Below are 26,970 nucleotides of genomic sequence, written 5' to 3' on the forward strand. Positions count from 1 at the left end.
TTAATTTTCGACAACAAACTAAGTATATCATAACTTAACATTTGCAATCAAGGTCTTTTGAGAAGAAAAAAAATATTAGGCCAAAAGAAAAGAAGATTTATAGCTTATAGACATTTTTTTTAAAAAGTTAAAAAATATCATAAACATAATTTCATATTTGTTACACAGTCAAGAATACAGTTTGGAAAGGGAAGAAACATGATTTCTGGAAAATCACGAATGTGCTTGTTCGGGTTATAAGTAGTACGTTAATTGGTTCGGGTAAGGATATGAACAGGGTTTGTAAAAGGAATGTGGTGGGAGGCGGGAATTTGAGAGGAATGATGGGCTAAAAAGACGACATGTTGCTTAAGGAAACTTTTATTTATTAATTAGTATAGATTAAGAATACAAGAAAACATGTTAGCTGTAGAACGCAAGAGACGCAACCTTAATTTTTGACCAACTTGTTAATTGGTCATTGCGTTTATATAAAACTTAACGTTTTTAACGTCTTGTATTTTATTTTTGTTATCAATGAGCTTTTAACCATCACCACTTGAAAATGCAACGGCTTATTCAACATCGTGATACCACATGACCAATGGCTCTTTTTGATTAAGGAAAAACATTATTGCAGGAAGAATTTGTTTGGGGTGCTATCAGTTTGGTTCACTAAAACCATCGGCATTGCTTGTTTTTTAAAACATATGAAAACTACACACTCTTTTGAACAATATATCCCAAAAGCATTTGTATTTTCATAGCCAACTTATTATCATAACAAAATACTTTTTTTTTATATTTATAAAAGTTAAATGAACAATTTGTTATACATCAACTGTAGACAACAAGTATCAGACATCTTTAGCTGTCGTACATCATAGTTTCATCAAGAATTATTGTAACCTTAATAGCAGTCGCATGCTTACGAGGAAGGAGGGGTATCCTACCAAAGATATGTGAAGAAGGCTAATGCGTGTTGTAGCTGGTAGCTTGGAACGGTATGGCTTGCGCCCCTAACCGTTAGTAGAAGCAGCCCTTTGTAAGCTTCCAAATACCCCTCAACCTCTTGGCATAATTCCATTTTAGAAGACACAAAAAAACCTTATTATCTGGAGAGTTCAGTGATTACCTCCTTGTTGAGGTACCTTGAAGAAGTAGTCAGAACCTGCGCATCTACATCCCCGCTGCATAGTTAAAATACACAAACTCGGTCATTTGTCTCTCCAAAAATGGAACATATATGTAATCATTTCATGTGTCCATTTATAATGGTTGCCTGAAAACCTAAATCCGCTGCCTGTTTGCAATTAGATACTTGATTATTGGCAAGAAGGTGACCGCATTGCATGTCATTCCAGCTCGTGATAACATCACCGTAAATATTTTTATAAATTATTTGTGTTATGGAGTTGAGCTAACAAATGAGAGACTTTTACTTAACCAGCTAGACCAAGGAAAACAAAGAAAACGCGCCGAAAGTTATAAAGAGCATAACTTGGATACGAGTGGACTTATGAGCCCATAAGTAGCTAGTGAGACTAGTGGATTGAAAGTTCTCGACGAGCCGGATCATGTTTATTCTAAAACGCATATATCACTGGTTGACTTAATTTACATGTTTATTTATGTCCTAAATTTAAGTATATATGAGATATGGTGTAATTTCAAAAATTTGACACCATGATGTAGGTTTCACATGCATTGCTTTTTGCACCATGGAGCCATTGAGATAAAATTCATGGATATATTGCCAGAAAGTATTAAAATCGTTAATCTGAAAAATGAAATTAAAACAATGAAGGAGTTGTTTTCATAACCTAATAGGCGATCAATGGTGTCCGTATAGAGGCCTCACATAACCAGGATTTGCCGAAGTGTTTCTTTCATGAGGGTTTAAGGCCACCCTTAGTGGCCGTGGACTTTGGGCGAATTCCGGAGAGAACCCCCCCCCCCCTCCGGAATTGTGGGGCGATAGGGGGTGGGAGGTGGGGGCAAGGTATTTGTCGCTCATGTGTTGTGTGAAAATAATAATTTAATCATAATATGGTTGGGAACGGTCAAATGAAAAAAATATCAAATTTAATTAATACAATATATATCTATCTATTATAATAAAAGCCTACTAATTTTGCCACTCGTCAACACCATAGCCCTCCTCACCTTTTTTTCAATCAATTTTCATATATGGTCCTTATCTTTTAAGTCATTTCATTATATGACATTAAAATTATATGTTTATTTCAACTAAATCTATTACTACATATAATAAGTATTCTCCATATGGATTGACAATATACGATTAGTGAATTTTAAAGTGTTAATTAAAGTGTTTATTATGGTTTATATTAAAATAATAAACATTCGATTCATAATATGTGGAATGAGAAAAATCGACTTAGACTAAATTATGATAACGTCAGCGGCTTAGGCTTAGCCTTTAATACCTAAAAATACATATGATTTTAAATAAAAAGTTTTCGGGTTGACCCGAAACCTAGAATTCGGACCCAAAGAACCAACCCGAATTACTTCGGTTCAGGTTCAGGTTAGTACTTTCTTGGGTTTGAGATTATCGGGTCAGGTTAGTTTGGGTTCAGGTACGGGTTTTCTTGGGTTGGGTTTTATGTTACGGGTAACAGTGGCATCCCTACTTTCAATTATTATAAATAAGAATCACTACATTCATTTTATGCAACTTTAAATATTCTAATATTCTTTTAACTCAGAATAATCACTATTATTTGAATATGGTTTTAATGTCGTTATGTATTTTTTATTTTCCTGGCAATTAAATTCATATGAAATAAACAAATCATTTTGTTATATTTAAATTTTTGGTTTTTATTTTGCTTAATTATACAATTTTTTATTATAAAATATAAAGTTAATTAAAAATTTGTAAATATTCTAAGGATAATTATATCATCAAAGTTTAGGTATATGGTTTTTGGGATAATCAAGGTTTTTTTTATAAACTGAGGAGATGTTCTCAAATGACATCATATTAATTGATTAAAAGCTATGACATTGTATTTGTATGAATTTTTCTTTTATTAGTATCATAGATATATATTATCATTTATCTAGAGTTTGTATGTACTTGGAGAACCATATTTGTCACACGCACAACTATATATAGCTATATCAAGAGTTATAAGCAGGTCTATATGTTATTTTATTAAGAGTTACAGGCAGACATGGACTAAAAATTTTGATTTTTGATAAACATGTATATCTGCTAATACAATAACAAATGTAGTGTAAAAGGAAGTTTTTACCTATTTGTAACATATTTGTGTAATCTTAGTTATGTAATTTTCTGTAATTTTAGTTTAATTTTAATTGTATTAACAATATATGATCAATTTGTTGATTGTATTTCAATTAATGGTCAAAGTTTAAAATTTTCAACAATTACCCGTGTAATACACGGGCCTCAAACTCGTATATAAATATACCCTTCTTCTCTAAATCAATATCTATTTCATACACTACACATAACCAAATTCTTCAAAAATACAACAAAATTGAATCCTAGAAACAACCGAAACACCCATTCCCTCCTTTCGGTCAAGTCCACGGTTCGCAAAACCAACCGAACGTAAGCATGCAATGAAACCCAAACACAACCGAACCAAAGTTTTCCGTTTGGTTTTGCCGACCCGAACCTAAAATGTATGCCAACTACCTCATGTCGGCGGTCGGGTCTACCTAACCGGAGCCGAAGACTCAGAGGGCACGGGCCTCCGGTTCAAGCCAAAAGCCAGCCCGTAATCACAAAAAAAAACAATCGGGTGAGCCGATGGCGCAACGTGATCTATACAAGCAATGGATCGAAGAGGAGGAAGTAGCTCTCGCAAGGGCTTGGATCGTCGTTTCGGAGGATCCCGATGTCGGTAAGTTTTTTATATATTAAATATTTATATAACTTTATTCAGTGTTTATTAAAAATGTGTACTAATTGTGACAAATAATTTTAATTTATAGCTAACTTTTAAGCCGCCAGGTTATTTGGAGGAAAGTTTTTGAAGCTTGGCTTTCGCTTACGGGTAAAACCGAAGACTATCGGGGTAAAGAAGCGTTTCAAGCCCACTGGAAGGGCCTTAATTCGGATTGCCAAAAGTTTGCCGGAATATACAACCGCTTGCGCCGGTCCGGTTTGGGTAGCGGCCAAAACGATGCCGACATCCAATCTCAAGCGTTAAGCGACTTTCGATCTCAAGGGCACACCAAAAGGCGGCTCGGGAAAGCGTTCAAGCAACCAAAATTTTGGGAAAAACTAAGTCTATGCGCGAAATGGAACGGGACACCCACCGTCCCGGTCGGCTCGACGAGCCGACTCATCATCCCGGCCTTCAAAAAAGTCGAGGACATCGTCCTCAACAAATCCGAACACACCAAACACACCCTGCGATGCTCGTAACTTTAACCTCGTTAACGAACACGACGCAGTTAATTTAGACGACGAAGACGATCAAGTACCTGAGTTGGCTCGACCCCGCGGCAAAGCAAGAAAAAATAATACAAATAAAGGGGATGGTTAGTCTTCGTCACGATTCAACCCCAGGACCAGTGAAGAAGTCGAACATCTAATGAGGTGTTCGGTTGTTTCTAAACACATGCCATGAATATGGGAAACAACATGAAATCAACCAACGAATATAACGGAATGCTAGCTCAGACGCTTCAACTACGACAAATGAAAAAAGACTACGAATCACTCAAAGGGAACAGGCTACACGAATAGGCCGCATTATTGCAACAACGAGTTCAAAAAATGCACGAATATTATGGATATTAGTTTTTTTTTATGTATTTTTTTAATGTTTCTTTTTTAATTTTAATGTATATTTATTTAATTATTTAATTTAATGGGTTTTTATTTATTTAGTTTAATTATTAAAAGAAAATAATAAAAAATGGTAACCTGGCACTGAAGGGGACTACAACACTATTACACGCCAAAAACAAATTCCTACCATTTGCTTACTGGGCGTCACGTGCTGGAATTTGCCCAATTTGTAGCCACTCCATTACACATATCCTAAGTGATATGATAATGAATATTAATTAAGTTTATCTTTTATTTAGTTTTTTTTTTATATTATAATTAGGTTTCCTTATTGTTTATTTCTTTATTATTATGTCTTTGGTTTTCCTATATAGGTTTGAGTTATTCTACAAAGTGTAATAAAAATGAGAAGGATAAAAAAATCATAATATATATTGTCATGTGCCAAGTGGAGACCAAAGAAGGAATGATATAAAAGGAAAAAAACATATTTTCTTTAGTCACATGTAAGTGACATGTCAAATCCTTCATCATTTTAAAACATATATAACTTTTTTGTCCGACGTTTTAAAAAAAAAAAGTTCACCATAATAACAAATGTTTTTTATATTCCATATGAGCATGACCGTGTTTTATAAAAATAAAAAAAAATTATGGCATTGTGTCTTTCTATTTGTCACTGTGTCTTATGTTCATTGTGTCTTTCTATTTATCATTGTTTTTTTATTTTCAAAAGTGATGAAATCTGAGAATTGTAATAGTGAAGTAACACTATTGTGTAATTCTATTAGGTAAATATAATGATAAATAACAACTATATCTAAAACATAAAAGTATAAAACACATTGATTAATTCATATTACACAATAACATAAAACATAAAACACAATGGTGAGTACATGATCTGAAACGTAAAACACAATCGTAAGTACATAATACACAATGATCCGAACATAATACACAATGAACAAAATACATAATGACAAAAACAAAATGATGAGTAGACATGCACAATGACGAATAAAAGACAAAATAATGACCATAAAGTTACAATGACGAACAAAAGACATAATCACGTATGTTTTGTTTAAATTTTATCTTTAATACGTGTAAAGCTTGAAAAACACAATGACCATAACCTATAACATGATGTAGAAAACTCAATTGACAAAAAACACAATGACAAACCAGTAACACAATGTATAAAAACCACTATTTTTTTTTTAATTTTTATACATTTATATGGTATTCATATTAAAGATAAAAAACGGCTTGTTATTATGGTGATTTAAAAAAATGTTATATGAAAAAGTTATGAACGTTTAAAATGATAGGGTAATAGACATGTGCATTGCATGTGGAGAGACAACAATATGGACAATTCCAAATATGCAATTTCCATCATTTTTTATTCTCAAATTAATCACAATCATTCAAATATAAGATCAATGCACTAGATTACTTCTCACACTTCTCATTTTTTGTTTACTTTGTATTTTTACCTAACCCTTTCTATGGGTTCCTATAAATTGTAATATTTGTTTGAGAAAGTGTATAAGAAAAATAATAAGAAAATTATTCCAACTTTGGTTTCCCTTCTTTTCTTTTGTTCTTAGAGCCTAACCCACTTCACGGATCTATTGAGAGATTGTCCATTTCGAATCGGTATTTATCAATCTGGTGCTTTCATTCATCGTCATCATGCCTCCTTCATCGCGTGAAGACCTCATTATGGCGATGGTCAAAATTGATCGGTTATTGATTCAGCAAAAATAATCGCCGCCCAACAAGCCGCCTTAGCTAAGTTGAAGTTTGACTCCCTCACTACCACCATGAACCAAATCACCGCTAACCTTATTTCCGCCCTCGCCAAAATTTCCGACACCTCCTCAGCGATAATTGACCTATAACCAACTGTTACACCCCTAATCCTAGAACCGCCATCACTGCCCGTAACCGCTTCAGATTCTGTATCATCCTCAAAGCTAGATCAGTGCCTTATAACCACATAGCCTATCTACTAACCACCATCCGACCCCAAAACAATTGTTGTTTCAAAAATCACCAATAAAAGTAACCTTAGCAGCTCCATTCAAACCATCACCTAATTCAAAATCATCCCAAACACCCACACAATCAGCTTCTACACCCATCCTTAAACCGGTTCCAAAACGGACAATAACAAACGCACCCGATCCGGTGCCAAAAACAACACAACACGTGGTTCCATCCGGTTTGAATCAACTCATGAAATCGATATCCATAGAAAAACTAATGAATCCGTTAGCAGACACAACCGGAAGACACAAGTGGTGGCCGCCGTGGCGTGCGATCGAGACCTCCCCGCTTGAGGTAGTTCAACTTATATGGCGACCACCATGGAAAACGATTTTCGTTCTTGAGGACAAGAATGTTTTGAAAGGGCGGGAAATTGATACGATCATGAATATTAATTAAGTTTAATATATTAATTAAGTTAATATTTTACTTAGTTTCCTTATTGTATTATAATTAGGTTTCCTTATTGTTTATTTTTTTTTCTGTTATCATGTCTTTTGTTTTCATATATATTGTAATCTTTGTTTGAGAAAAAGAATAAGAAAAATAATAAGAAAACTGTTTCAACTTTGGTTTCCCTTCATCTCTTTTGTTCTTGGAGCCTAACCTACTCTACGGGTTTATTGGGAGATTAACCATCTCGAATCGGTCCCTATCATCAAGCATATAGGTGCATAGATGTTGTATACCTCAATATCTCCAATTTGACTCCATGTTTTGTCTGTAATATTGGTATACTCTGCCAATGAAAACTCACTTGCACCTACAGCACCGTACATAACAATATTTCTTGATGGCATCATGTGTCGTGTCAGAATTAATAGCATGAGTTCACCATTGATCAAATTACCTTTAAAATGTGTTACTTCATTAATCACCACATTTCCTATATGCAGGGTTTAAACCAAGATTATTACATGAGTATCTTCAAAATAGTCAAGCTGACCAATTTTTTTTTCTCAGTGTATATTCATGACCTCTAATTTTCAGAAATATCAATCAAATCTTTTTTCTCAGTGTATATTCATGACCTCTAATTTTCAGAAATATCAATCAAATCCCCCCCCCCCCCCCCAAATAATAATAATAATAATAATAATAATAAGTAAAAAAAATTGGAGGTTGACAATTAAGCTTAATCCACGGAGGCGGCATCCTGTAGTCAACACAAATCACACAATACCCAACAAATACCTTATATGTGGATATTCGGCTACAAGATAGCCGACAAGCATCTGGCCAGCTACGGACAACTTTTGGCTAAGCGAGGTTGTGTATTTTCTCTTTTTGATGCAACATTTTTATTTTGTGCCCGCTACATGGGCATGCCTTCTTCGTCGAACAAGCTTAGTTGTCAACCTGCGGTTGGGTCTTTATGGATTTGATTATTTCTAAAAAAACAAAAATAGTCATTGCATATTTTGAGAAGAAATTTGTTCAACCCGACTATTTTGGAGATTTTCCTTCTAAATAGCAAAGTTGATTTTGTATACCATATTCATGACGTGAACATACAATGTTCCCTTTGATATTGATGACGGGTTGGTGTGTTTTTTTTTTTTTAAGAACGATGGTGTACACAAGTTGTGGCACGTAATGTCCGGTGTAACTTTCTCATGTGATGTAAAACTCATGAGTTTTTGTAATGAAGGAAACTCTCGAACCAGTTAACGAGACAAATGTAAGCATCATCCACAGTTTTCTTGTCACCAGAATGATCATAATCAGAAGTTGTGTTAGAATACGATAATCCCACTCCAGGAAGAGACTCAAGAAATAGCATATTTGCAATTGCACATATTTTTTGGTTTATGATCATTGTCTAATCAGCATGGGAAGATACAAGATGGAATGAAATCTATTAGACTATATTAAATAACCAAATTAGATGATACTTAAGTGTAATATCTATTCTATATTTTGAGGGATGTGTTATTCATACACCCTTTATATGGTGTATGTAGAGATAATATGTGTGTTAAGAGGGTGTGTGAATATCTAAAAAGGGTGTGTGAATAACCGTTGCCTATTTTGAGGATGTATTGTAATCATTATTCAATTAATAATACAACTAAATCTATCATTCAATTAGGTGTCAGAGCCAACCCAAGGACCACCTGTCGCCGCCGATACAAACTTGCACTATTCGTTTTCGTTTTTTTTTTCTTATCAGCGTTGTAATAATAATGGCCATGGTTACATCTTTCACAAATAAGGCAAAAACCTCTCTTAACTCTCACAAATTTCGCTTTCACCTTATCACCCACCAACTACGGGTATTGGAAATCAATGATTAAACCCTTCTTGATTACCAAAAATCTTATTGGCTACATCGATGACACCGTACAATGTCCTAATCCGAAAACGACTACCATCGGCCCACGCCAGACCGCCCCAAGCCCATCACGTGAAAGGTAAATCAGCCTCACTCAATGGCAAGGCAATTGCTTAATTAGGATCGGTTTCGAACCCACGACCTCTAGGTTATTGTTCCAAGTCTTGCGCCCCCTTAACCAACTGAGTTACACTAGCGACCATGATTTTATGATTAGCCGTTATGTTCATCCCGTACCCCAAGCTTTTCAAAACACCATTGTTTATTCATTGTTGAAACCCAACATGCTCCAAAAATCCCAACTAAATACCTTACAACAGTTAGCCACCCTGTTAGGATCAAACGGGTCACACACGAACACAACTCACACCACTCAACTCACAATCAAGACAAAAAGATTTATAGTGGTTCGGTCCGGCTCTGACCTACGTCCACTCTCGGTAACTAGGAGGTTTTATTACTTGGTGATGGTACAATCAAACTGTTACAAGATCAATCTCTTATATAGAGATTACATATGAATTTGTCAAACAAAGAAATTAATGTTGCAGATAACACACAGTGTCTTTCTTTTGATAGCCTGCAAACATGGTTGCAGGTTCACACCTATTTTTCTGCTGCTGCTTTTTGACAAATCACAAGAGTGGCTTCACACTCAACAATCTCCCACTTGAAGCCACGGAACAATCTTCACCTGCGCTTCAACTGTGTATCTGTATTTCTGCAAGAACTTCTGATCTTAGTATCTTCCTAGTTACCCGCCCTTCTCTTCAATTATCCTGAAGGCCAGTTGAAGCTATGCAAAGCTTCAACTTCTCTAAGGTGACAACCTTAGTCAACATATCAGCTGGATTTTCAGTTCCTTTGATCTTCTTCAACTTCAGAGTACCATCACTAACTTTGTCTCTGATGAAGTGATATCTCAGCTGTATGTGTTTCGTCTTCGAATGGAAGACAGGATTCTTTGCAAGATGAATTACACTTTGATTATCACAAAATAGTACACAATCATCTTGTTCCTTGCCAAGTTCGTTCAGAAAATTCTTCAACCATATAAGCTCTTTGCTTGCTTCAGCAACTGCCATATACTCTGCTTCAGTGGTTGAAAGAGCAACACTTTTCTGTAGTTTAGACATCCAACTTACCGCAGTGCCTCCCACTGTAAAGACATACCCGGTAGTGCTTTTGAATGATTCTTTGCAACCACCAAGGTCTGCATCTGCAAAGCCTTTCAAAATAACATCTTTCCCCTTAAAATGCAATGCTACTTTTGAAGTCCCCTTCAAATATCTTAGAAACCACTTAACTGCTTCCCAATGTTCTCTACCTGGATTAAACATAAACCGACTAACAACTCCCACTGCATGAGCAATATCTGGTCTCGTGCATACCATTGCATACATGAGGCTACCAACTACAGATGGATACGGAACTTTAGCCATTTCTGCTTTGTCTTCTTCTGATTTAGGTGACTGATCTTTGGAAAGCTTAAAGTGACTTCCCAAGGGTGTGCTTCTAATCTTGGCATCTTTAAGGCTGAATTTCTCTAACACTTTCTCAATGTACTTCTCTTGAGAAAGTGTCAAAGAACCATCTTCTTTTTTTTTCTGAAAATACTCATCCCGAGTATTTGGTTTGCAGCTCCTAAGTCTTTCATTTCGAACTCTTCAGACATTTGCTTCTTTAACTTCTTGATTTATGTCATGTCTGAACGTGCAATCAACATATCATCTACATAGAGTAGTAGAATGATATAAGAACCCTTGAACTTCTTTATGTAACAACAATGGTCATTGTCACATCTCTGGTAACCAACTCTTCCCATGAAGTTATCAAACTTCAAGTACCATTGTCTGGGCGCTTGCTTCAGACCATACAAATTCTTCTTCAATTTACACACCAAGTTTTCTTTACCTTTAACCTGAAAACCTTCTGGTTGTGTCATGTAGATTTCTTCTTCTAGGTCACCGTGTAGAAAAGCTGTTTTGACATCTAGTTTCTCTAGATGCAAGCCTTCTGCGGCTACAATACTGAGAACAAGTCTGATAGTGGTCATCTTCACTACTGGAGAGAATATCTCATTGAAATCGATTCCCTCTTTCTGCTAAAAACCCTTGACTACTAATCTTGCTTTTTACCGTTTGGTACCATCATGTTCATCCTTGACCCTGAAAACCCATTTGTTTTGAAGAGCCTTCTTCCCAGCTGGAAGCTTTGTTAAGTGCCAGGTCTTGTTCTTCTCAAGCGACTTCATTTCATCTTTCATTGCTATCTCCCACTGCAATGAATCTTTCAACCCCATAGCTTCAGAGTAACACTGAGGTTCACCATTTTCAGTCAAAAGAATGTAGTTGACTGATGGTGAGTACCGGTTTGGCGGTCTAGTGGCTCTAGACGATCTTCTTGGTTGATTTTGAGGTGTTTCTGGAATTTGAGGAGCAACTTCTTCTACTTCTTCTTCCTCAGAATTATTACTGGCGTTATCCCCTGAGCTTTCACTGTTGCTTGACTCATTCCCATTTTCTGGAATGTCGACTGTAGCTTATTTTCTTTTTTCACTTTCAAACTCAACACTTTCTTTCTGAACTTCTTGCCTCTTGGTGTTTCTGTCTTTGTATAATTCATTTTCATTAAAAACGACATTCTTGCTTCTGATTACTTTTCTGCCTTCATTATCCCAAAGCATGTAACCCATTTCTTCTGAACCATAACCAATGAATGTGCACTTCTTGGACTTTGAGTCTAACTTGTCTCTTTCATCACCTTCTAACAAATCATAAGCACTACAACCAAAGACTCGTAAGTGTTCGAGACTTACCTCCTTTCCTTGCCACATTTCTTCTGGCACTTTGAAATCTAAGGAACGGTTGATCAAGTAGGTTGCAGTGTTAACTGCATCGGCCCAGAATGTCTTGGGCATCCCGGCATTCAGCCTCATGCTTCTAGCCCTTTCATTCAATGTTCTGTTCATTCTCTCAGCTACACCATTCTGCTGAGGAGTTTCGGGAACTGTCCTTATCATCTTTATCCCTTCCTTGGCACAATAGTCAGTGAACTGCTTGCTTATGTATTCACCACCATTGTCTGACTTTAAGCACTTTAGCTTGCGTGTTGAATCATCGATGAAGGTAACATAGTATCTCGATCCTCCTAGAGATGAAACTGAAGTTGGTCCATATACATCCGAGTGAACAAGCTCCAACTTCTGAGCTTTCGGTGTCCTCCCTGTCTTCACAAAAGTCACCCTCTTTTGTTTTCCAAGAACACAAGGTTCACAAAATTCAGTTTCCACTTTCTTCAAGTCTAGAATCTTTCCTCTCTGAGCCAACATCTTCAATCCCTTCTCGCTCATGTGTCCGAGTAGGTTATGCCATAAATTTGATGGACTCGGACCAGTGGTCATTGTGTGAACACCTTCAGCAGAAACTTCTGTCATGTATAGAGTGCCTTTCTTCTTTCCTTTGGCAGTTACCAAGTAACCTTTGATCACTTTCCATTGTCCACCCCCAAAGTGAACATTAAACCCTTCATCATCAAGTTTACTAACTAAAATCAACTTTCTCCTCAAGTTAGGAATAACCCTTATATTTTTCAATGTCCATATAGTTCCTAATGAGGTCTTAAAGTCTACATCTCCAATACCTGTAATATCAAGCATCTGATCATCTGCTAAACGAACTTTACCAAAGTTACCTGTTCGTAGATTCTTGACCAGATCTGGGCATGAGATAGCATGGAAAGAAGCACCCGAATCCATAATCCAAGATTCAACTGAATCTTCAACAGAAAAGATGAGAGCATCACCTAATTCTTCTGAGGATACACTGTTTACTTCTTTCTTTGCAGCTGGGTTTGTACATTGGCTTCTAAAGTGACCTTTTTCTTTGCAATTCCAACATTCAATGTCTTTTCTATCTTTTCTGTACTTTGACTGACTCCTTCTTCTTGACTTTGATCTGCCTTGACTATGTCCTCTTTCGTTTCTTCTTCCTCTACTTTCTGTATGAAATAGAGAACTAGAATTAGAAGTCTCACGTTGCTTCTCCACCTGATATCTTCATTCACAATCAAGTCACGAATACTCTCGAAAGTGAGCTTGATAGTGCCAGATGCACTACTAACAGCTGTGATTGTGCCTGACCAACTGTCGGGCAAAGATGATAAAAGGAGGAGCGCTTGTACTTCGTCTTCAAACTTTATTGCAACTGAGGCTAAATGAGAGATAATCGAGTTAAACTCGTTTATGTGAGCGGTAACTGACATGCCTTCCTTCATCTTGGTGTTAACCAATTGTTTGATGAGGAACACTTTGTTGGAAGCGGACGGCTTCTCGTACATGTTGGATAAAGCCTTAAATACTCCATAAGTAGTTGTTTCATTGACAATGTTATACGCAACACTCTTTGCCAATGAAAACCTAACTACACCCAAGGCTTGTCAATCCAACAACTTTCAATCTTCATCGTACATGTCATCTGGCTGTATGCCTAACAGAGGCAAATGCAAACTTTTCTGATATAATAAATCTTCAATTTGTCTTCCAACATCCATAACTGGTTCCATCAAATTTATCAATCTTGATTTTACCGTCTTCGGCCATTTTTAAAAAATTACCAAATTATTACTAACCAAACAGGTTCGTACTGTTAAGTGGTAATTTATACGAGCGAAGAAATAACTGAAACAAGAAATTTATCTTTTTCGTGAGTTAACTTGTTTCTGGCTTCACAGGTGGCGGTTCTGGTCGGCTGTGGCTGATCGGAACTTTATTTCTGGCTTCACAGGTCAGTATCTTCCTCACCTCTAACCTGGTTCGTGTGATTCAATCGATCCTGAGCTCTGATGCCAGTTGTTAGGATCAAACGGGTCACACACGAACACAACTCACACCACTCAACTCACAATCAAGAACAACAAAAAGATTTATAGTGGTTCGGTCCGGCTCTGACCTACGTCCACTCTCGGTAACTAGGAGGTTTTATTACTTGGTGATGGTACAATCAAACTGTTACAAGATCAATATCTTATATAGAGATTACATATGAATTTGTCAAACAAAGAAATTAATGTTGCAGATAACACACAGTGTCCTTCTTTTGACAGCCTGCAAACATGGTTGCAGGTTCACACCTATTTTTCTGCTACTGCTTTTTGACAAACCACAAGAGTGGCTTCACACTCAACACACCCAACTTGCATACCAACCTAATCTTATTACCTCTCAAACTCCACAACAACAAGCCTTTTACACCCAAAACCAACCCTCATGAACTATTAGGGAAATAGGCGTGGTAATTCGCATGGCAACTACTGCGGCTATTCTAACTGTAATAAGGATGATACTCGGGGAAGGTAACCAGAACAAGTTACAAAAGTTCAGGTGGGTATCCACCCAAAACATCGTATATGGTCTTTGTAACCGATGTGGAAATGTGGAATAAGACATATTTCATATTTGTGTCCTATCCAGCGCGGTTCCTCCATGACACGTCCAACACCTCAGTCAATTACACTCAGTTTCAGAGAAAGGCTCTCAAACAGGTGCCCCGTGGCTCCCCGACACAAGATCCAACAATCATGTTACCCTAGATTTAACAAGTTTGGACAACTTATAAGCATACTATGGTAACGATTCACTCCATGTTAGTGAAGTTAATCCTCTACCTATTCTTCATGTTGTTTCTACAAAACATTACTCTCCACATCAAACTTTTACTCTTGGTAATATTCTTCACCTACCCAAATAAAAAAGAATTTGTTTTTCGTTCAACTATTTCGCATTGATAATCATGTTTTCTTTGAATTTCACTTGTTTTCTTTCATGTGAATGACAAGTCTACACGTGCCACACTACTCACAGTCCAAGTAATGGTGAATTGTACTCCCTTTATCTTCCGTAGTTAAAGTCTCTCCCACATGTGTCTTCACCACAACTAAAGCGCCATCAACTTTTTGGCATCACCGAGTTGGTCATGCTCATGCTAGTTATTTTCGTTGTATTATTTATAATTGTTACTTACCAATTTCTAAAAATATCATCTTCTTTATGTGAATCTTGTCCATTGTGAAAATCTTCCAGATTGTCTTTCAATTATTCGAAGTTTCGTAGTACAAATGTTTTGGATTTGGTTTATTGTGATTGGGCCCTGCTTCTTCACTTTCATTTGGCGGGCATTGATAATTTTTTTTATCGTGTGTTGATCATTATTATAGATACATGTGGTTTTAACCATTAGCACAAAAATCATAAGCCTATCCCATGTTTAAATCTTTTATTACCATGGTCGAACAACAAATTTACACAAAATCAAAATCTATACAATCCGACAGGGGTAAAGTTCGCTATTTAGCACCCTTTCTTAATTCGCTTGGTATTATTCATCGTCGTTCGTGTTCGTGCCCGCATACAAGCGAACAATATGGCATTGTTGAATGACGCCATCGTTATGTCGTTGAAACGGTTCTTGCTCTCCTTTTCTTTCCCAACCTCAAAAACCTTCCCGTTTTTAATACTTTGCATGCCTTTGAAACGGTTGTCTACTTAATCAACCGAATGTCATATCTAATCAATTCAAATAATTTCAAACATCTATTTAACCGACGTTCTGACTATTCATGTCTACGAGCTTTCGGGTGTCAATGCATCCCGTTTTTATGGCGGCATAGTCACCACAAGATGGATTTTTGATCAACACCGTGTGTCTTTCTTGAATATAGCCCTATCCATCATAGTTATCAGAGTCTCGACTTAACCTCTAATCGTATCTATGTTGTTCACCATGTTCGCTTTAACGAGCATCTTCTTCCCTTTCAAATACCCCCTCAGGTCAATATGAAAGTCCTAAACCATATATTACAATTTACCAACAGCAACTCAACCTCTTTCCCATCAACACACGCCCATCTCGATTCTTCTATTTCTGAACCACAACATATTATCAACCCTACTCCCGATCCCTCTCTTACTGAATCTATATCACCACAAACCACAATGGACCAGCCCATTCCCTAATCCACTGATCCTTTGATTCCACTTACAGTCTTACACCCACTCCCACTGTTGTGATGCGTTTGAGTGCTTAAAAGTGTAAGGGGTTGGATTTTAGCTTTCTCACAAGATCATGTTTTAAATTTCTAAAAGTGATTTCTACTAAAACTAAACACACACAAAATAGGCAAGTGTACCTATCGTATATGTAGAATAGTATTGGTAAGAGCCAAGTATCGATCAGTGGACACAAATGTTTCTAATAATAAATCTTTGTTTTACTTCAATCGGAGAGTTTAATCATTTTGGGATTGATTTTCAAACATTCATAAAAATCCTTATATATAATATATAGGTGACAAGAAGAGAAATTCTAAATGAGTAAATCAATTATATGAACTTATGAAGGTTTCCATCTAATATTAAGAATCCACTCCATTCTTCCTTAGTGATTAATAAGTAAGCATGTGATAAACTTGTCTTAATAATATATGATTGAATAGTCCCTCATTTCTAAGTGAACATATTATATGACATAAAAGAAAGTAGCATGCATATTTTCAAGTCCATACTTTCTTGATCTCATACTACCACTTAATGTCAATTTAAGTAGGCAAGTAGTTTAGTAAAGTATAAAAATTGTGATTGACTTCGATTTCTCAATTCTCAAATACCAATTCTAACAACTTCGGGTGATTGTAGTCGACTCACACAACCTCCCCTTGGTTGATTTAATTAGGTTATAATTAGACATTCCATTAATATATGATTTCTTTAACTAGCATGATAACCTAAGAAATCGTGTTAAGAATGTTATTTCAGAATTATCAAAACTAGAGAAATAGATCATAGCTTATATCTTATCTTTTCTAAGTACAATATAAGAATCCATGTTTTTCTTGAATAAATTATCAAGGTATTCTTTTTACCATTTCTAGTCTCTAAGAACATGAGTGAATCATTAATGATTGTTAATCATCAACCTTGATGTATTGAGTTAAAGTGATAAAACATTTTTCATCAAATGATAATTGCAAACTAACCATATACTTTACCAAATTAAATCACATATTCAACATAATCATTAAGTAAAACAAAGCTTCTTCATAGAAACTAGATGGTAAATGGTGTTTAGATCATAATGGGCATGGTTATGAACATTAAAAGAGATGAAGATAACAAACACATGATCAAACTAGAACAATCTAAGCAAATGTGATGAGTCTTCCTTCTTCAATGATGATGGATGATGATGATGGTGGATGATGATGATGATAACCTCCAAGCCTTCAAACTCTCCACAAAACCTTCATTATGAGTGTAAAATGGGTGTTTTTATAAGAGAAACTCGTATAGAAGTTTTCTTCAAGCTCACCAAATAAGTGCAACATGCTCCTCTATTTATAGTCTGTCTAGGTGATCAGGCACGAACCCGTGTAAAAGGAAGCACGCCCCCGTGTCCAGCTGTCCAGTCACGTTAAATGCTATGTCAGATCATGCATAGATCATACATGATGACTCACCACAGGGGTGTGCTTCTTGAGGCACGGCCCCGTGTTTTTGGGTGCCTGTTATATCTTCTTTTGTCTTTTCTGAAAGGTGAACATGATCACGTGTTCTCTGAAGCACGGTCACGTGTCTAGCTGTCCAGTATTTTGTCCTTTCTTGTAGATTTTTGTCTTTTCTGAAAGGTGAGCACGACCCGTCTTCTCTGAAGCACGACCCCATGTTCTTTGAAGCACGGCCCCATGTTCTCTGTAGCACGAACCATGTTTTCTGAAGCACGGCCCCATGTTTTCAGAAGCATGACCCATGTTCTCTGAAGCACAACCCCATGTTTCATGAAGCATGGGGTGTGTTTTGCTGTTTTCTTTGATTTTTCTGTGTCTTTTCATTTGTTTTTCGTTTGAGGCTTGGATTAACATGAAAATATATTTTAACATGATAAGTAGTTATTTTAACTATGTTATACGATTGAAGTTGCACTTTTTAGAGATTATTTGATGCTAAAAAGATGTATATTTTTATATACATCACCCACTCAAACTCAACAACCTACCCAAAACTAGCCACCGACTCGCACCAGACCCACAGTTCTTTGACCTAATCCAACATCTACATGGCACTCTCCTTCAAATCACACATACATATATCCTATACTTATTCTTGAACCAACTTCCTATACAGTCTCTAAACAATCACCAGAGTGTGGTCGTGCCATGTGTGGAAAGTTTGTTGCTCTTCTTGAAAACGGGACAGGGTCTCTTGTTCCTTATGTTAAAATAACTAATGTGATTGACCCTAAGCGGGTCTACAGGTTAAAACGAGATCAAAGGAAGAATAGCTTGCTGTAAAGCTCCCCTTGTTGCATAGGGAATAGATTATCAAGAGACTTTTATACCTATTATTAAAGCTACTATAATTTGGTTAGTACTATCTCTTGATGCCACAAATTAATGTCCGTTAAGACAATTGGATTTTCAAAATTCATTCCTTCATGGGAATCTGGAAGCAACGGTTTATCTTCATCAACCACCAGGTTTTGTTGATCAAGAGTGGTCGAATAATGTGTGTATTCTTCATAAATCTTTATACAAGTTTAAACAAGCTCCAAGGGTCTAGTTCAATTGGTTATCTACTAACTTGCACCAAATCGGTTTTTATGGATCTAACACAGACCCAAATTTATTCATTCTAAAGTTCCAAGGTACTCTAATTTATGTGCTCGTTTACGTTAATTGCATCATTATCACTAGTAACATGCTAATGCAATCGATGGTGTTATTAAATTCTTGAGTGTCTCGTTTGCTGTTAAAGATTTGGGAGATCTGCATTATTTCTTGTGTATCAAATTGGTCCTCAAGGAAAAAACATAACTTTGTCCCAACATAAGTACATCTCAAAATTGATTACACGTGCAGGTTTGTCAGATTACAACTCTATCTCTTCACTGATTAGCACCTCCCAAAACCTTTTTCTATGTGAGAGTGCTCCGCTTGCTGATCCCACCACCTATTGCCAACCGGTGCACTGCAATATGTTTCTTTATCACAACCAGCTATTGCGTTCGACGTGAACAAGGTATGTTAGTTCATGCACGCTCCCACTGAAAATCATTAGTAAAACGAATTTTACGCTACCTTAAAGGGATGTTATGTTTTGGTCTCTTTATTCGGCACAGGCCATGTTCTAACCTTCATGATTTTGTTGATGCACACTAGAAAAGAAAATTAAAAAGCATACTCAGATGCAGATTAGCCTCATACTCAGATGAAAATTATCCTGACTATCCATATGATCGCCGATCAATGGGGATTCGATGTCTATTTGGGCTCCAATCTTTTTTTTCTAGCACTACCGAAAACTACAAAGGGTGTCTCGTTCTTCCATAGAATTAGAGTACAAAGCACTCGCAGACACGGTTGCAAAACTTAAATGGTTGGAGGATATCTTGAATGAACTCAGTATTATTAGAAAAGGCATTTCCCACTCTTTGATTGGTGTGATAAATCTGACCAAAACAGCAGAACATGTAGGGGCGCGGCTATGATTGCTCAATGCACACGACACTATTAAAATGAAAATATTTAAACAAATTATTCATTTCATTCAACATCAAATTACAACACAACCTGTTCATGCAAATAAAACAAAGTACAAGGAAATATATAGTTAATTTAACTAATTACATAAATGGTCCAAAATAAGATCACTCTTTAAATCTTCAATTAACAAATTATCAAACCTGTAATATTGCATAAATATATTTTGTCAATATGTATGTTGGTGAGAAATCAACGATTTTATATACATAATATGAGGTGAAATTCCACAACTTATATGTGAAACCGTAATAAAACCAATAATTGAGGTATATAAATCATAAGTATGAGGCGCTCGTTTCTGGTCGGTAAAATTACCAAATTACAAGGAGGAGCGTATGGTTATAATTATTGAGGATGAGGATTAGGTCAACCAACAAAAGCAATAAACATTTAACAGTTAATCAAATGAGGCATATAACACACAATCGGGAAATTATTCTGAGCAACACATAACCTAGAGTTTGTGGTTTGAGGATCTAAGTCTTAAATCGCTTTTGTTTGAGTAAGTATGAAAGTAACTCCCAAATTATAGATGAGAAAACGGGGATGAAATTACTCACTTGGAAAAGGCTACTTTAATGAAGAAAAAGTTAGAATAAATCCTCTAATATACGAGCCCGATGGTTCAGTTTAATGTGCGTGTCCAAGATTGAAAGACCTTGAGTTAATATTGATTCCTCGAGGATGGAATATAAATGGTATAATAGTTCATAAACAAGGCTTGGGTTTTCGGGATTTTAAGTTGTATTTTACAAAATGCGGTTAAATAAAGTAAGGGTAAAATGAAATGAGATTTACATGAAACAGGGTCTTTGATGTTTAGTTTTACTCAAACTTTGTTATGTATTACATAGAGGAGTTGTTTCAATGCAAGCGTGCACGAGATCGCTAATGTAAGCATCAAGATTCGATTTTTAACGGTTTGCTCGGTTTAGTTGGTTCGGGACTTGATAAAGTACCAAATTCAAATCCAACTTACCATAAGATAAAAATATATGAATTGTTTTAATAATATCAGTAACTTAAACAAGTTTGAGAATTTTTATCAATTAAAGTTCCAAACTCAGGCTTAAGCGAGTGTTTGGTGTAAATCTGCCAGATCTTGGTATAAGACCAAGTTTGGTTCCAACACACCATAACCATTAGAAATATAAATAATACAAAATGAAACATAAACTAAGAAGTTAGGATGATTTTTGGTGGTTTGAACGGTGACTAGCTCGTTAAAACAAAAGGTTCAATTTTACTCGGTTTTTATATGAAACTTGGTTCAAGCCAAGATATGTATTCCATACAACTAAGTAATATGAGTAATACAAAGTAACACATACCTAAAAAGATAGGTTGAACTTTTGGTGGTTTTAAACATTGACTAACTCGTTCAAATGAGTGTTCGATTTTACTTGGTTTTAATTCGAAACTTGGTTCAAGCCAGTATTTGTTCTTAAACTTCCATATCAACCATATAAGAACTAAAATACAAAGAAAAACTCGGATCTAAAGTGTTTCATGCAACTCGGTTGCTCAACGTTAATTAAAGTTCTTAAACATGCGTTAAGTTTTGGTTCGGTCCTTGACTTGGTGTGAGACCGAGGATGGTTACCACATTTTCAAAACCATAGAACTAAAATAAAGTAAAATTTCTAGATCCAAACTCAAATAGAAGGTTAAACAATTAAACTTTCGCGAAAACGACCATACGGGTCTAAAATGCATGAATATGTGTTTGAGTGTCCAAAAACTTTTTTTAAGATGGAAACAGTTTTCTTAAAATAAAATAACTTAGAACAACTGAAAATATGGAAAACATTTACCCGAAGAAAAGGCAAAATTTGGTTCCGTTGACTTTTAAAGTCAAACTGAAGTAAAACTAGCTAGAACAACTTACAAGTTCCAACAATATGGGAGAAGAAGGGAAGACGAGTGGGTGAAATGGCTGAGATTGAGGAGGTATTTATGGAAATGATTAGGATTTGAGGCATGGAGCACGAATATGTCTGTTGCATAAAGGGTTTCACATAAACTGGATCTTTGTCATTTTTACCCAGACTTTGATTAAATGAAATTTTAAGCACTAAAACGCATGAAATGGAGTTTGTACTTAGGTTTTAATCATAAGTAAATAAATCTTAACATAAACCAACATAAAATATAAAAATGAGAGCCAAAGTTTTAAACGAGTCAAACTTTAGGTTCGAAAAATAGCAAATGTTACAGAATTGGATTTTCACTATGTTAGAGAAAAAGTTTCTCGTGGAAAGTTAGAAGTTCAATTCATATCTACAGATGATCAGATTGCAGATGTCTTTACAAAACCACTATCGTCACAATAGTTTCTACACTTGAGGTTCAAGTTGCAGGTGGTCTCCCACCCTCAAATTGCAGGAGAACGTTAGACAATATATTAAATAACTATATTAGATGGTATTCAAGTATAATATCTATTATATATATTAAGGATGTATTATTCAATATTATTCAATTAATTATACAATTAAATCCATATATCGTTCAATTAAATCTAATCATTGCTCCATGCGTAATCATTCATGAAAAGATTTTTTTCCATCACTATTGATTCTGAATGGACCTAATTCGGACATGGCTCCAATCATTGAAGAACAACCTGGTCTTGCTAAACAACAACAATGATAAATCCATGACAATATAATGAAAAGTTCATTCTTCATTCGACCTCATGGACATAGCTAATAACTACTGACTTACAGGTCAGATTGGTTGAATTGCTCTAAGTCTAAGGGGTGTGGGGGCTCTAGTGGGGGCTCCAGCAGAGCCAAGAACCAATAATATTATGACGTGTGACAGAGAGAGAAACTGAATAAGGGGGTGTTGGAGTCCCTGGTGGAGCCCCTGGCCCCTGGTGTGGGTAGCGCCCCTCTAGCGCCCATATTAAAGCCCCACATCCTCTCTCTCTTCTCCCGCTACCATGCTCACGTGTGGTGTTTGCGCCTCGGTAGCGCCCCCTCTAGCGCCCATTTGGTGTGGTATTAGTGCCTGAGGGCGCGAGCGGAGGGGCTCTAGCGCCCCCTTTGAAGCCCCCACACCCCTCAGTCTAAAGAATCAGGTGACGTAATAATAAATTAAATAACAAAAGATGTATAAAGAAATTATATAAAAATTAACTTGAATATAAATAGAGAAAGCAAAAGAAAGGTTAAATACAAATAAAAATATATACTTTTGTTACTTTTATATTGCGAAAGATTTATGTCAACTATAAAGTATCCACACAAATATATCAAAGCATAAATATAGATGAGTTAGTGATAGTTATGAGTAGGTAATTCATTGACTACGATAAAACTTTTAAAACATTAAAAGTTTGGAAGTTCTTGTGTGTTAAATTAAACTTACAATTATGTGACAATTTGTATTATTTTATTTAAGCTAAAGTAGGATGGGGGATATTAATTGTCATTTGACAGTTACTTGCTCCAGCCAACCGTTGTAATGGTTTTAGACAACAAACACAACCCTTCATCTATAGGTCTATATATTGAATTCATTCATGTAAAACTTTATAACTATAAAGATATTATTATTGAATAATATCCACTTTCAGTATATCATTTCCTGCATACTGATTTTACAAAAACACACACACTACAAGAAAATCGAGCAATAACGGCGACGCCTTTAGCGGCGACTCTGGCCATTAGCGGCGACACTAAGAATGTCATCGCTAATAGTCGGTGTCCCCGCTAAAGGTGTCAGTTGCTAAATGGGTTGATCCGTGTGCTCCATGTGAAAACAGCTCCTGATCAATGATTAAATTCTTATCTAATGGTTGGAATCATATCTATTCAAAAGCAAATCTTCTTCTCAAAGAAATATATCCAACCAATCCAACCCACAAACTAGTACAGAAATCATCATATAAGGCGGTCCAAAAATGAACTTAAGGCGGTTTGGAGAAAAACCGCCGTAAACAATTATAACGGTTTGAAAAAATACCGTCATATTTGATATTTAACGTGTGACTTTTCAATTTAATTAATTTTGCTGAACCGCCATTTTTAATAGCTAGAGATTTAATTTATTTGTGACCGCCTTTTTTAACAACTTTGAGATTGAATTAATTTGTTACCGCCATATTTGATCGGTAAAACTACCATATTAAGTTTGTTTTTTTCGTTGACTAAAAAAATGTACTAAATTGACATATATGTATAGGGTAAAGTTAAAATACAAATGATAACAAAAATGGGAAGGGTGAGAATGAATACAGTTCATTGATTTTAGATTTGAATGGTTGAGATTAATTTAATAGATAAAAATTGATGAAAAGGGCATTAAGGTAATAACCCATACTTGTTGACTTTCTCTCTCTGCATGCAAGGCGCATGTCAATTCTCCCATCATTTTAAAATGTCCATAACTTTTTCATACGACATTATTTTTAAAAAAATCACCATAATAATAAGCGTATTTTTTTTCTTTAATATGAGTATCATATTGTTATATAAAAATAAAAAAAAAATTAATGGGTTTTTTAATTGTGTTTTTTTGTTGTTCATTGTGTCATTGTGTAATATGTTGTTTCCATTGTGTTTTATATTTCAAGTCATTGTGTTATATATATTCACCATTGTGTGTTACGTTATAGGCCATTGTGTTATACGTATTCACCATTGTGTTTTACGTTTCAAGTTATTGTGTAACATGTATTAATGGAGAAAAAATACACAATGGTGTGCGAAAAGACACAATGGTGTACGAAAAGACACAATGACGAAAAAAGACACAATGATAAGCGAAAAGACATAATGGTGTGCGAAAAGACACAATGAAAAAAAAAGACACAATGACGAAAAAAGACAAAACGATAAGCGAAAAGACACAATAGTGTGCGAAAAGACACAATGAAGAAAAAAGGCACAGTGACGAAAAAAGACACAATGATAAGCGAAAAGACACAATTGTGTGCGAAGAGACACAATAATGTGGGAAAAGACACAATGACGAAAAAAGACACAATTATAAGCGAAAAGACACAATGACGAAAAAAGACACAATTATAAGTGAAAATACACAATGGTGTGCGAAAAGACACAATGACGAAAAAAGATACAATGATAAGCGAAAAAACGCAATGGTGTGCGGAAAAAGACACAATTATAAGCGAAAAGACACAATGACGAAAAAAGACACAATGATAAGCGAAAAGACACAATGACGAAAAAAGACACAATGATAAGCGAAAAGACACAATGGTGTGTGAAAAGATGATAAGCGAAAAAACACATTGGTGTGCGGAAAGACACAATGGTGTGCGAAAAAAGACACAATTATAAGCGAAAAGACACAATGGTGTGCGAAAAGACACAATGACGAAAAAAACACAATGATAAGCGAAAAAGACAATGGTGTGCGAAAAAGACACAATGGTGTGCGAAATGATACAATGACGTGATTTTTGTTTGTAAATTTTATATAACAAAAATCATACTCATATTAAAGAAAAAAAAAACGCTTGTTATTATGATGATTTTTTTTTTTTTTTAAATATCATACGAAAAAATTATAAACGTTCTAAAATGATGAGAGTATTAACATGTGCCTTACATGTGGAGAGAGAAAATGGGTAAAATTACCTTCATACCTTTTTTCTTTTGGTCCCTACTTGACGCATGTCATTTATTTATGACTTCTCACACTTCTCATTTTTGTTACCCTTTATAGAATAACTTGACACTATATGTATATTCTTTCTATATAATATAATAACTAAATACATAACATATTTAAATAATAACAAAGAATTAAGAGTAACATATATCCTTTTTAGAATTTTAAATTTAAACGATAATTGGACATGGATAATTTAAAATTTAAAAAGTACACATTTATCTTATTAGATGTTGAAAAAATACACGTATGTCCGAATGACTATATGTTATATAGATATCATTTTGCAAAAGCTCATACGTGCTTTATATGTGATGAATCGAGGTACAAGCGTAAAAATGAAAATGATCAATATGATGATGATGTGACAAAAAAACGGACCACCGACTAAAGTATTGTGGTATTTCCCTATTATACCGAGACTAAAGCGTCTATTTGCAAATCCTAAAGAGTCAAAATTGTTGCGTTGGCATTCTGATGAGCATAAATATGATGGCAAGTTGAGGCATGTGGCGGATTCACCTCAGTGGAGACACTTTGATTATGATTATCCAAATTTTGGTAACGAGGTTAGAAATATACGATTTGGTCTTAGTTTAGATGGTACCAATCCTTTCAGAGACATTAGTAGTCATCAAAGTACTTGGCCGATTCTTTAATCGATCTATAACCTTCCTCCATGGTTATGCATGAAAAGAAAACACATAATGATGTCATTATTAATTCAGGTCCTAAACAACATGGTAATGACATTGATGTTTATTTATCTCCTTTGATTGATAACCTTAAAACCCTATGAAGCCAAGGTGTAGACGTGTATAATTCTTATGAAAAGGCAAACTTTAAGTTGCGAACCATGATTTTTTGCACTATAAGTGATATCCCAGCATATGTCAATTTGTCAGGATAAGGGAAACAAGCTTGTCTTTTATGTGAATACAAAACAACTCTGTAAGATTAAAATATTGCAAAAAAAAACTGTGTATATGAGACACTGACGATTTCTTCCTCGAAATCACCTTTATCGAACACTTTTAAAAGAATTTGACAAATATGTTGAGCTTGAAAGAGCTAGGAAAGATTTTGATGCATTTGAAAGTTCGACATTGTCTGGATGTTAAGCATATCGAGAAAAATGCATGTGAAAGTTTGTTGGGTTTATTGTTAGACATTCCTGGAAAAACCAAAGATGGGATTAAATTTCGTAAAGACATTGAAAAAATGGGAATACGTCTATAGCTTGCCCCAGATGAGAGAGCCCATAGTATCTATCTTCTACCAGCATGCCATACGATATCAAAAGAAGAGAAAATAAAGTTTTTGTCAATGTTTGCACGATATTAAAGTTCCAACCAGTTATTCGGCACCCATTAAAAGGCTGGTGTCGGTGAAAGATCGTAAGTTGCTTGGTATGAAATCTTATGATTGTCATGTTTTGATGACACACATGATTCCTATTGCTATTCGTGGATTGCTACCTAAGGAAGTCCGACATAAAATCACTGAACTTAGATAAGTTGGAGAAGGGTATTTATATTACTCTTTGTGAACTAGAGAT

At 35.4% G+C, this 26,970-nt stretch overlaps 1 pseudogene; it reads right to left on the reverse strand.

Annotated features, from left to right (window-relative positions):
• Positions 1-928: 928 nt before the first annotated feature.
• The window catches only part of LOC143628327 (serine carboxypeptidase 1-like), a 109,328-nt pseudogene continuing 83,286 nt past the window's right edge, over positions 929-26,970 (reverse strand).

The sequence above is a fragment of the Bidens hawaiensis genome, unplaced genomic scaffold (genome assembly GCF_021521415.1).
Source record: "Bidens hawaiensis isolate Kalapana, Puna unplaced genomic scaffold, B.hawaiensis_p1.1 tig00004868_1, whole genome shotgun sequence".
Classification (NCBI taxonomy): domain Eukaryota; kingdom Viridiplantae; phylum Streptophyta; class Magnoliopsida; order Asterales; family Asteraceae; genus Bidens; species Bidens hawaiensis.